This window comes from Amblyomma mixtum, chromosome 7 (genome assembly GCF_055824585.1).
Source record: "Amblyomma mixtum isolate Tamu chromosome 7, ASM5582458v1, whole genome shotgun sequence".
Classification (NCBI taxonomy): Eukaryota; Metazoa; Arthropoda; class Arachnida; order Ixodida; family Ixodidae; genus Amblyomma; species Amblyomma mixtum.
Window position 1 is genome coordinate 54818935 of NC_143018.1, and position 12187 is coordinate 54831121.

Here is a 12187-nt window from a genome sequence, read left to right on the forward strand (position 1 = left end):
GATCCAGCCATCGAAGAGCCCGTGGGCGTCGCCTGTGGTCCTAGTTGCAAAGAAAGATGGGACCCTCCGGTTTTGTGTTGATTACCGACGTCTGAACAAAGTCACTAAGAAAGACGTTTATCCTTTGCCGCGCATTGATGACTCCCTAGATCGTCTGCGCCACGCCAGATACTTTTCATCACTCGATTTACGCAGCGGCTACTGGCAGATAGAGGTGGACGAACGTGACCGGGAGAAGACTGCATTTATTACCCCGGACGGTTTGTACGAATTCAGGGTGCTCCCCTTCGGCCTATGCTCAGCTCCGGCAACTTTCCAACGGATGATGGACACTGTGCTTTCTGACCTCAAATGGCAGTCGTGTCTTGTGTATCTGGATGATGTTGTCATCTTCTCCGACACTTTCGAAGAACACCTCAGCCGCTTACGCGCTGTTTTCGAAGCTATCCGTTCAGCTGGTCTCTCCCTTAAGCCCGAGAAATGTCACTTCGCTTTCCAGGAGCTGAAGTTTTTGGGCCACATTGTGAGCGCCAAGGGCGTTAGTCCAGACCCCGACAAGACTGCCGCCGTCGCTTCTTTTCCCATTCCTGCTGACAAGCGAAGTGTGCGCCGTTTTCTGGGTCTCTGCGCTTACTATCGGCGCTTTGTGAAGAACTTCTCCCGAATAGCTGAGCCCCTTACTCGCCTCACCAAAGATAACGAACCGTTCGTCTGGGGTCGGGAGCAACAACATGCCTTTGAAGAGCTACGCACGCGTCTTCAGAATACACCCATACTTGGGCACTTCGATGAGGCCGCTGACACAGAACTGCACACAGACGCGAGTAACGTTAGCCTTGGTGCGGTACTTGTACAGTGGCAGGATGGTGTCGAACGCGCAATCGCTTACGCAAGCCGCACGTTATCACGGTCTGAGGTGAACTATTCCACCACCGAAAAAGAATGTCTAGCTATTGTGTGGGCAGTAACGAAATTTCGACCCTATTTGTATGGCCGCCCTTTCCGAGTGGTGAGCGACCACCACTCGCTGTGTTGGTTGGCAAATCTCAAGGATCCCTCAGGGCGACTCGCACGCTGGAGCCTCCGACTGCAAGAATTTGATGTCACCATCGTGTATAAATCAGGGCAAAAGCACAGTGATGCAGACTGTTTGTCCCGTGCCCCACTTCCTGCCAGTCCCGTGGACCTCGATGACGATTCCCTTTTCCTTGGGGTCATTTCCGCGTCCACCCTGGCTCACCGCCAACGAGACGACATTGAATTACGGTCCCTGATTGACTATCTCGAAGGAAGCGCTCAGACTCCGCCCCGCATCTTTTCACGCGGCCTGTCATCATTCTGCTTACGGGAGGGTATCCTGTACAAAAAGAACTATAGGTCGACGGAGCCTGCCTATCTGCTCGTTATCCCTAATGCCTTTCGCGATGAAGTCTTGCAGGCGTCCCACGATGATCCTTCCTCTGGTCACCTTGGTTTCTCCCGAACGTTGGCCCGCATACGGCAAAAATATTTCTGCCCCAAGCTCGCGGAGGTTGTGAAACGCTACGTCCGAACTTGCCGCGAGTGTCAACGTCGCAAGACGTCGTCGACTAAGCCGGCCGGACTTTTGCAGCCTATTGATCCACCACAAGTTCCTTTCTACCAAGTCAGCATGGATTTACTCGGCCCCTTTCCGGAGTCTTCGCTGCGTAACCGGTACATTGTGGTCGCCACCGACTACCTCAGTCGATACTGTGAGACGAAAGCTCTTCCCCGCGGAACAGCTGCGGAAATTGCCACCTTCTTCATGCACAACATCGTGCTTCGTCATGGCGCACCCACGGTCGTTATAACTGACAGAGGAACGGCCTTTACCTCGGCGCTGACACAGGAAGTTATGCGACTCAGCGGCACGAGTCACCGACGAACAACAGCTTATCACCCCCAAACTAATGGACTCACTGAGCGCCTAAATAAGACGATCGCCGACATGATTTCCATGTATGTCGACGACGACCACCGCAACTGGGATGCAGTACTCCCTTACGTTACGTTCGCATATAACACCGCGCTGCAAGAGACTACTCACTTCACACCATTTCGCTTAGTCCATGGTCGCGAGGCCGTGACAATGCTCGACGCCATGCTGCTTCCTGGTAGTGAAAACCACTGTCGTGGGGGCCGACCGCTTTGTTCACGAAGCCGAGGCCGCCCGCCAACTTGCTCGGCAGCATATCCGGCATCAACAAGAAAAAGACGCTCGCCGTTACAACCATCGCCACAGGGATGTCACTTACCAGCCCGGAGAACATGTTTGGGTGTGGAGCCCAGTCCGTCAACGAGGGCGCTCTGAAAAGCTTCTTCGGCGGTACTTTGGCCCCTATGAAGTGTTACGCCAACTCGGCGAGGTAAACTATGAAGTTCTCCCTCAAGGAACTGTTCGTTCCTCTAGGCGACCAACGTCCGAAGTTGTGCATGTCGCCCGAATGAAGCCTTACCACGCCCGCTAGCAGCTCACTCGTCTCTACCTTCTCTCTCTCCACTCGGCTCTTCACCGTGCGCACCTGTCGAGATGGTGATCGGCCAGAACCGCCACATGGAATTCGGCAACGTCAACATCCATTCCACACTTGCCGTGCTGTTCAACCACAACACGCTGCAGCTTGAATATTTCGTCGGACGGAGTACCCACTGTCGCGAACGCTGAACGACCGCGTGCTGCTCCCACTGGAAGTAGCCTATGTCCAGACGACTAAGAGCGCAAAGATCATGGCATTCTCCATCCTGACCGTCCATATGCTCCAGCTATCCGCATCTATGATGATTGTCTTAATGCCTCCCTCTCCTCGCGTACGAGATCACGACGGCCGAGAAAGTGGATTCCGCGCCCGTCGCCGATACCTACTATATACACCAGGACTACTGCGCCTCTGCAAGGGCACTCTATGATCAGCGGATGTTCGTGCCCCAAAAGCCTGTGCCCGGGGAAGCGGCTGCCGGACCACACGCCCTCCAGCGCCGCGGGCGGCGCTTTCCAGAGGGGGGGAGCAATGCCACATTCCTGGACATTCTCGTGGCGCCGTCTCCTGGCCGAACTGTCTCAACCGCCATCCTGGCTAGCCTTAGCCATGGTGGCGGGCGGGGCTTCTTCGTCGTCTCTTCTTCGGGTTCCGCTCGGGAGTTCGCTGCTACCTGGCGCTGTTCAGTAAAACGTGACCTGGCTGTCCGGACTGTATAGCCGTGACAATATAGAAAAATTATTCAGTAGCTTCCAATTGACGCTGACACAGTTGAAACAATGGCTTGAGAATACTACACAGTTTTCGTACACCAATGTGTAATTTCGAACCAGCCTGCAATCGATTGAAAAACTCATCACCTTTCAATCTAGAAAACTGACAGATCTACAGGACTATAGTCGGCGCTTGAACCTAGTCATCTATCGTATTGCTGAAAGCCGTGATGAGACAGAATAGTCATCAAAAGAAAAGCCAGACAAAGAAGTGTTCAATGATAAACTTACATGCTAAGGTCGAGTCCAATGGGAGCATCCACAGGCTCGGAAAGCAGAGCGGGAAAAGGCTACTCATCATATTGTCACGTTCTAGTGACGGCAGTCCAGCAGTCAGGAAGACACCAACCAGTCTTGGAAACGAAGCTCTTTATTTGGGCTGACTTGCGCCCGCAAAAGAACTGAATCACTCGGCGGCGGCGTAAGCAACAAGCGTGCTCGTCGGTCGTCGAACTACGAATGCCCGCTGCTCGCGGCATCGCTCAATTTAAAGGCGGCAAGGAAACTTCCAGATAACAGGACAAGATCATCTACAGTAATCTAGAAAAACCTAGATGCAGCCTTTCGTGGCTGCGATCAATCGAGATTAGTCTGGTCGCTTCTCGCGTCACGAACAAAAGTGATAACCATTTCCTGCAGCCTTGAGCGTGAACGAACAAACACTACAATGATACGTGGCATTACCCCCCTTCCAAAGAAGCGTCGCCTCGACGCTTAAAAAATGAAAAATACGGACAATGCAAACATCGAGTCCATTAGCGTTCATAGTAAGGTTTAAGGCGTATGACATGTACGACTTCCGGGCGTGTGCGTCGTCGTTGAGATGCTGTCGTGCCGTCGGGGATGACTTCATAGTCGAGGTCACCGATGCGACGGAGAATCCTGTACGGGCCAAAGTAGCGTCGAAGCAACTTTTCACTCAATCCACGGCGGCGAATTGGCGTCCATATCCAAACACGATCACCTGGCTTGTAATGCGTGTCTCGTCGGCGCAGATTGTAGCGTCGGGCGTCGGTGTGCTGCTGGTCTTTAATGCGAAGCCGCGCAAGTCTTCGGGCTTCCTCGGCGCGATCAAGGTAGGCGGCGACGTCGAGGTTGTCTTCGTCGGACACGTGCGGGAGCATTGCGTCGAGTGTTGTCGTGGGCTTCCTGCCGTATACCAGCTGGAATGGGGTAAACCTGGTTGTCTCCTGGACGGCAGTATTATAAGCGAAGATCACGTAGGGCAGAATGGAGTCCCACGTCTTGTGTTCGGCGTCGATGTACATGGAGAGCATGTCTGCGATGGTCTTGTTCAGACGCTCTGTGAGTCCGTTGGTTTGTGGATGATAGGCAGTGGTCCTCCGATGGCTTGTCTGGCTGTAGTTTAAAATGGCTTGCGTCAGCTCCGCTGTAAACGCCGTTCCTCTGTCTGTGATGAGCACTTCCGGGGCGCCGTGTCGCAGGAGAATTTGTTCGACAAAAAATTTTGCGACTTCTGTTGCGGTACCACTAGGCAACGCTTTTGCTTCTGCGTAGCGGGTCATGTAGTCGGTGGCCACGATGATCCACTTGTTTCCTGATGAAGAGGTCGGAAAGGGGCCGAGGAGGTCCATCCCTATTTGCTGAAAGGGCTTAGTTGGCGGTGGTATGGGGTTCAGGAGTCCGGCTGGTCTAGTCGGAGGCGTTTTGCGTCGCTGACACTCACGGCACGTTTTCACGTAATGGGAAACGTCGGTAGCTAGCCGTGGCCAATAGTACTTCTCCTGGATGCGGTGCAACGTGCGAGCAATCCCGAGATGTCCTGCAGTCGGCTCATCATGGCATGCCTGCATAATTTCTTGCCTGAGATTTTTGGGCACGACAAGAAGATGCACTGTCCTGTTCGGCGCGAAGTTCTTCTTCAGGAGGACATTATCGTGAAGGACGAAGGACGACAGTTGCCGCTTGAACCCTCGGGGAGGCGATGCGGTCTTGCCTTTCAGATAATCAACTAGGATTTGCAAGTCAGGATCCGAGTTCTGCTGCTGCGCGAAACTGCTGGCGCTTACCGGTCCTAAGAAAGCGTCGTCGTCTTCCTCTTCGGGTGCTGCGTCGACAGGAGCTCGTGACAAGCAGTCTGCATCGGAATGCTTGCGGCCAGATTTGTAGACTACAGTTATGTCGAATTCCTGAAGACGCAGGCTCCAACGAGCAAGGCGGCCGGAGGGATCTTTCAAATTGGCCAGCCAGCACAGAGCATGGTGATCGCTCACAACCTTGAATGGTCGTCCGTATAGGTAGGGGCGAAATTTGGACGTGGCCCAAATAATGGCGAGACATTCTTTCTCTGTCGTCGAATAGTTGGCTTCGGCTCTCGACAGTGAACGGCTAGCATACGCGATAACTTTCTCATGTCTGCCATTTTTCTGAACGAGGACCGCTCCTAAGCCCACCCCGCTTGCATCGGTATGAACTTCGGTTTCGGCGTTTTCATCAAAGTGCCCGAGCACAGGAGGGGACTGTAAGCGGCGCTTCAGCTCGTTGAAAGCTTCCTTCTTGTGGCCTTTCCCATTTAAAAGGCACGTCAGCCTTGGTAAGTTGAGTCAAAGGTTCAGCGATGCGCGAAAAGTTCTTCACGAATCGTCGGTAATAAGCGCAGAATCCAAGGAATCTGCGTATAGCCTTCTTGTCATTAGGGTGTGGAAACTCTGCGATCGCAGCCGTCTTCTGGGGGTCTGGGCGAACTCCATCCTTGCTTACGACGTGACCAAGGAACAGCAGCTCCTCGTAGGCGAAGTGGCACTTCTCTGGTTTCAGTGTCAGGCCTGAAGACTTGATCGTTTCCAGCACTATCCGAAGCCTTCTGAGGTGGTCTTCAAAGCTTGAGGAGAAGACAACAACGTCATCTAAGTAGACTAGGCAAATCTGCCACTTCAAGCCTGCGAGCACCGTATCCATTACTCGCTGGAACGTCGCTGGGGCAGAGCAGAGGCCGAATGGGATCACCTTGAACTCGAAGAGTCCGTCTGGCGTGATGAACGCAGTCTTCTCGCGATCTCTTTCGTCGACTTCAATTTGCCAGTAGCCGCTCTTCAGGTCCATCGATGAGAAGTATTTAGCGTTGCACAGCCGGTCCAGTGTATCGTCGATGCGGGGGAGGGGGTAGACATCCTTCTTCGTAATGTTGTTCAGGCGGCGGTAATCGACGCAAAAGCGAAGGGTGCCGTCTTTCTTTTTCACTAGAACGACCGGTGCTGCCCAGGGGCTCCTCGATGGCTGTATGACGTCGTCACGAAGCATTTCCTCAACTTGCTTGCGGATAGCTTGGCGTTCTAGCGGCGATACGCGGTAGGGGCTCTGTCGCAGTGGTCGTGCGTGTTCGTCTGTGACAATCCGGTGCTTGGCAAGCCGGGTTCGTCGCACATTCGATGCTGATGAGAAGCAATCGGTGTACATTTGAAGAAGACTGCGTATTTGGTCTTGTCTGCTTCGGGGTAATGCCGGGTTGATGTCGAACGTGGGTTGATGGCCTTGGTCAGATGGTTCTGCGGGTTGCTCGGGTAGGGCAAATACGCCTCTGATGTCTACCAGCTCGTCGAGGAAAGCGATCGTCGTACCTTTGTTTAGATGCCGGTATTCTTCCGTGAAGTTGGTTAGCAACACCTGGGTTTGGCCATTTCGGATTTCGGCAACTCCCCTCGCGACGCCCAATCCTCGATCCAGGAGTAACTGGGTGTTCCCCTCGATAACGCCTTCGGCATTTTCGATGTCTCCAGTACCTATGCCGACGAGAACACTTGATCGGGGCGGCACGCTCAATGCTTCATCGAGGATGTTTAAGGCAACGTGATGAGTCGCGCCCGTCGCAACAGGTATGGCTTTTTCCGTGGAAAGCTTGATCGACTTAGAACGAAGGTCGATGATCGCCCGATGTTCGTTCAGGAAGTCCATTCCCAAAATCACGTCTCTCGAGCATTGCTGTAGGATCAGGAAGGTTGTCGCATAGGTTCTCCCATTTACAGTAACTCTCGCGGTGCAGCGTCCTGACGGCGTAATCAGGTTGCCACCTGCGGTGCGGATCAGCGGGCCATTCCAGGTTGTTGTTACCTCAAAGACACTGTAGCGCAGCAAAAGACGAGGACACAAGAAACGAGAGACGAACACCACGAGCGCTCGTGGTGTTCGTCTCTCGTTTCTTGTGTCCTCGTCTTTTGCTGCGCTACAGTGTCTTTGAAGTATGTACCAACAAGCCCAAAAAGCCACGCTGTTGTTACCTTCCTGAGTCGGACAGCGAGTGGGCCACTCATGACAGAGTAGTCAGCTCCCGTATCCACCAAGGCAGTAACCGCGTGACCATCGACCGTAACTTCAAGGTCACTTGTTCGCGTTCTCGTATTGTACGTTGTCTTCGGTGTCCGATCTCGGCTTCGTCGAGTAGTGAGGCTGCGGTGGGCGTACTGCGACGTTTCTTCACTGGGCAGCGGTAAAAGCTTCAATAGACCCTTTAGAAAATTCAGCGCCATCTGGTGTGTGGTGCGCAAACCGCGGTGCCTCCGCCATTACTTGGGCATACGCCTGCCGGTATGCGCTCGGGCCAGATTGAAAAGTACGCGCGCCCGGCGAAGCCACAACAAGCGCAATTTTCTTGTTTCTGTGTCCTAGCCATGTTCCTTGACATTGGCTATCTGCACCAAGCTATAGTCGCGATGCCGGCATGCTGCTGTGTGCCTTTCTGCAGCCAGCGCGGCGAAGAGACGCGCACGGAAACAAGCTGTGTTTCCAGAGCACGGAGCGAATGGAGTAGCTGCATGCTTATTTCTTCTCGTCCGTGACCTGTTCGTTTTCACATTAAAATAAATGATATAAGTATTGAAAGAGCAGCGAAATGTTCCTTCTACCGTGTAACCGCTCCGCTGTATAGTGAGCACAAAAATAAAGGTGCCACCTTCGGCGCACTCGAGGACATGCATTCCGATGCTGGCGACTGTTTCGGCGCGTCACAAAATCAAAACGTAGCTCAAACGCGCTTGTTTTGGATTTTCAAGAATCCACGTCCATTCATAGATAGTTCCGTGTGCGCGAAAAAGAGCACGACGATGCGGCGCGGCGAGGAGCGCCGTCGTTCTCTCCGTTGCGAACATGCAGCAAACGACGGCGACATAGGCGGAGTGCAGCAGCAGCAGCTGTGTGTTTTCGTTCGGTCAGGGCCTGTGCACTCTGGCTAAGGCAGGAGACACATGTCCGGCAACACGTCCGTCGCGCCGCTTCCGAACTGCCACACCACAGCAAGCAGGGACACACGCAGCGGCAAGCACTGCTGCGCCGCTCTACCCAAGCTCCGCCGACAACCGGTGTCGCACTTCGCCGCAGCGCAGCAGTGCCTGAGCGCTGCTTGGCTTGGTGTACAAATATTGCAAGAAAAGACGGCATCGCCTTGTTATCAGAAAGACTGCCAGCTATACTCGAGCGGCGACAAAGCATGCCAGCTGATGTTGCGAGCTTTGGGCAACGGCACCGCTCGCGGGCGAAGAGCTCTGCGGCTGCCTGTCTGCCGTGGTCGTCGCTAGGCCTATAGCCTGCTTCGCATCGAAGCGGCAGGGGCCGGCGCTTCGGAAGTCGCCTGCGCTATAATTGAAGGCCTATTCTTCACTCCGCTTTGCTGTTCACAGCATCATCTCACAATAAAATAATAGTATGGTCAATTTCTACGGCGCCTTCAGCAGCGGAGCTAGCGGGCGCCAGTCGAGCCGGACCCCAGCGTCGGGCCAGCGGCAGCTTCGAGGCGGTTCTCGCAACAAATTCGCTCGTACCACAGTTGTCACTTTTACCAGCAACTCGGTATTGATCAATGACCCAGAAAAATTATATATTTTCTCATTTCCCTATCACAGGGTTTATTATTTACGTCGAGAACACTCATTAGCTCGTTTTTATGACGCCGGCAGGGGATCCAGGCTGGCCGGCCGGCAGGCTCAGCTTACTTCACGTTCGCACAAGAAAATACAAAACGGCCATGCTACCAGAAAGGATGCTTGCTAGATTCTAGCAACGACAGCATGCCTGTGCTAGAGTGGAACTTTCGGCAACGACACCGCCCGCGGCGACGCCGGGCGACGAGCTGCGCGCTGGTCCCCGACTGCCCTAGTCGTCGCTAGGCCTAGATCGCTGATCGAGCGCCCGTATCCGGATCCACACGCATTTCGCCCTGCAGTGCGCCTGCTCGTAGTCGAGTCCGGTCCAAGTGTTGTTAGCCCTCCTTTATCGACAGTAGATTCGACCTGCAGGGTAACACGGCAACGCGCACTGTCGACGGATCGCAGTGATACCGGCTTGTAGCTTCGCTGAGAGGTGCGGCCGGACGATAGGAGTCCAAAAGCCTTTCTGAAAATCCGCCCGGGATGACAGTCAGGTCCCTCGACCTCTGCAAATTTTCCGCCATCGCTTTCACAAACGCAACCAGACATGCCACAAGGTGGAAACTAGTGCAAAGGCTGTGCAGAGCGCTATAGCTGCACGTCTTCCAGCCAAAGGTGCCCAAAATATGGCGCACGACGCCGACGAAAGTTGCTGATGATGATGCCTGCCGAGTTGCCAGACTGAATTTTCTAAAGGGTCTATCAATTCTGGCCGCGTCGTCGTCGTTGGTGTCGTCGTCGTCGGTGTCGTCGTCGTCGGTGTTGTCGTCGTCGGTGTTGTCGTCGTCGGTGTTGTCGTCGTAGTTGAGGCATGGTCTTGAGTACTCGTCGATGGAGGATCTTTGTCATTGCGCTTAGAAGCAACCTCACCTCCAGAGGCTGCTTTATTTAGTTTAACCTCCGGGGGCTGGGGGAGCGTCCACGCATGGCGTAACCTCGGCTAGGAGATACAAAGCGCGGGGACGATGGCGACGGGGAACGTGATAGGCGGCTCGGCGATGAGTATTCTTCCCGACGCAAAAACTCCTCGATTTCGGCTGGTCGCTGGCCGGGTCGGGGTCGTGGAGCGTCGTAAGAGAACCCTCGGATGCCCAGTCTTCTGTATGGGCAGTGCCGGAGGACGTGACCGGCTTCGCCACAGTGGAAGCATAGTGGGCGGCGCTGGTCGGGAGTTCTCCACTCGTCGCATTTCCTCGGCTGCGCGCGTCGCTCGTAGGACGGGCGGGTTGGGGCGAGTGGGCGGCGGTCCAACGCAGCTGGCTGAGGGTGATAGGGGCTTGGGTCCCGTCGTCGAGGGGCAGGACAGCGCACAGCTGCGGCGTAAGTCATGGCTGGGGGCTGCAGAGGCTGCGTGGGTGTCGGCGTCACACCCAAGGCCTGTTGAACCTCGTCCCGGATGACGTCGGTGAGCGAACTGAGCTGCGGCTGCGTTCCTGTTGGGAGCAATCGTCGGAGCTCTTCTCGCACAACTTGACGTATAACCTCCCGCAGGTTATCGTTGTTAACGGTGTCCAGGCAGCTGGCTGAGAAAACGCGCTGCTGGCGGTCGTACTGGCGGGCTCGGGCATCGAGAGTTTTCTCCATGGTGGCTTCCTCTTCGACGAATTCCGCTACGGTTTTCGGTGGATTCCGTACGAGGCCGGCAAAGAGTTGCTCTTTAACTCCTCGCATAAGCAACTTCACCTTCTCTTCTTCCTTCATGCTCGCGTCGGCACGCCGGAAGAGACGCTTCATTTCCTCAGTGTACACAGCAACGGTCTCGTTTGGGCGTTGTATGCGAGACTGTAGCAGTTGCTGGGCTCTCTCCTTTCGCACGACGTTCGTGAAGGTCTTTAGAAGCTGCTCCTTGAAGGTTTCCCAGTTCGTGAGGTTAGCTTCCTCATTCTCAAACCAGACTTTTGCTGGTCCCTCCAAGGCGAAGAAGACGTACCTAAGTTTCGTGCCATCGTCCCAGTTGTTGAAGATAGCCACACGGTCGAACTGCTCCAGCCATTCTTCGGGGTCGGCGCCAGGCGAAGCGTCGAAGGTTGGTGGCACCCGGGGCTGGTGAAGAATGATTGGAGTCGTCGTCTGGGGCAAGCTCATGGTAGACGTTGCGGCTGGCTTCCGCTTCCGGGTAGGGTCCGGCAGATTCCCGAACTCTGGTGCGTCCCCTTGCAGGCGTCGGCTAGCGCGGTGGACTGGACTCAGGTCCTGCGGTTGATGACTCAGAGGGCTGGCGTCACGGCTTGTAGGGGGTGTCCGGTACATGGAAGGCTACCCAGCACCTCCACCAGATGTCACGTTCTAGTGACGGCAGTCCAGCAGTCAGGAAGACACCAACCAGTCTTGGAAACGAAGCTCTTTATTTGGGCTGACTTGCGCCCGCAAAAGAACTGAATCACTCGGCGGCGGCGTAAGCAACAAACGTGCTCGTCGGTCGTCAAACTACGAATGCCCGCTGCTCGCGGCATCGCTCAATTTAAAGGCGGCAAGGAAACTTCCAGATAACAGGACAAGATCATCTACAGTAATCTAGAAAAACCTAGATGCAGCCTTTCGTGGCTGCGATCAATCGAGATTAGTCTGGTCGCTTCTCGCGTCACGAACAAAAGTGATAACAATCATTTCCTGCAGCCTTGAGCGTGAACGAACAAACACTACAATGATACGTGGCAATATGTCACCAAGATTTTGCTGAAAGGGAACATTACACGGAAATGTAAAGAAACCTGAACAGTCTGGTATATTCATCCAAAATGACTGTTCCCACTCAACTCTTAAAAAAACTCAAGCTGCTGCGGGAATGTGCAAAGGCTGAAAAGGCTAACGTTCCAGAAAGAACAGAAGAGCTATTCTGTCCGCATCCGAGATTATATCCCCATATTCTTTGCGGAATTTATGGCTCTTGGAATGGCCCTGCACAAAATTCCGTGTCATGTATCTCACGTTATCATCCTGGCTGATTGTTTGTCAGTTTTAGGCTCCCTTGAAACTTGCCAAAAAGATTTTTTGTGCCGCTTCCTGCGATTTTTTGTCCCGTCCAATTTAAAGGAGGTCC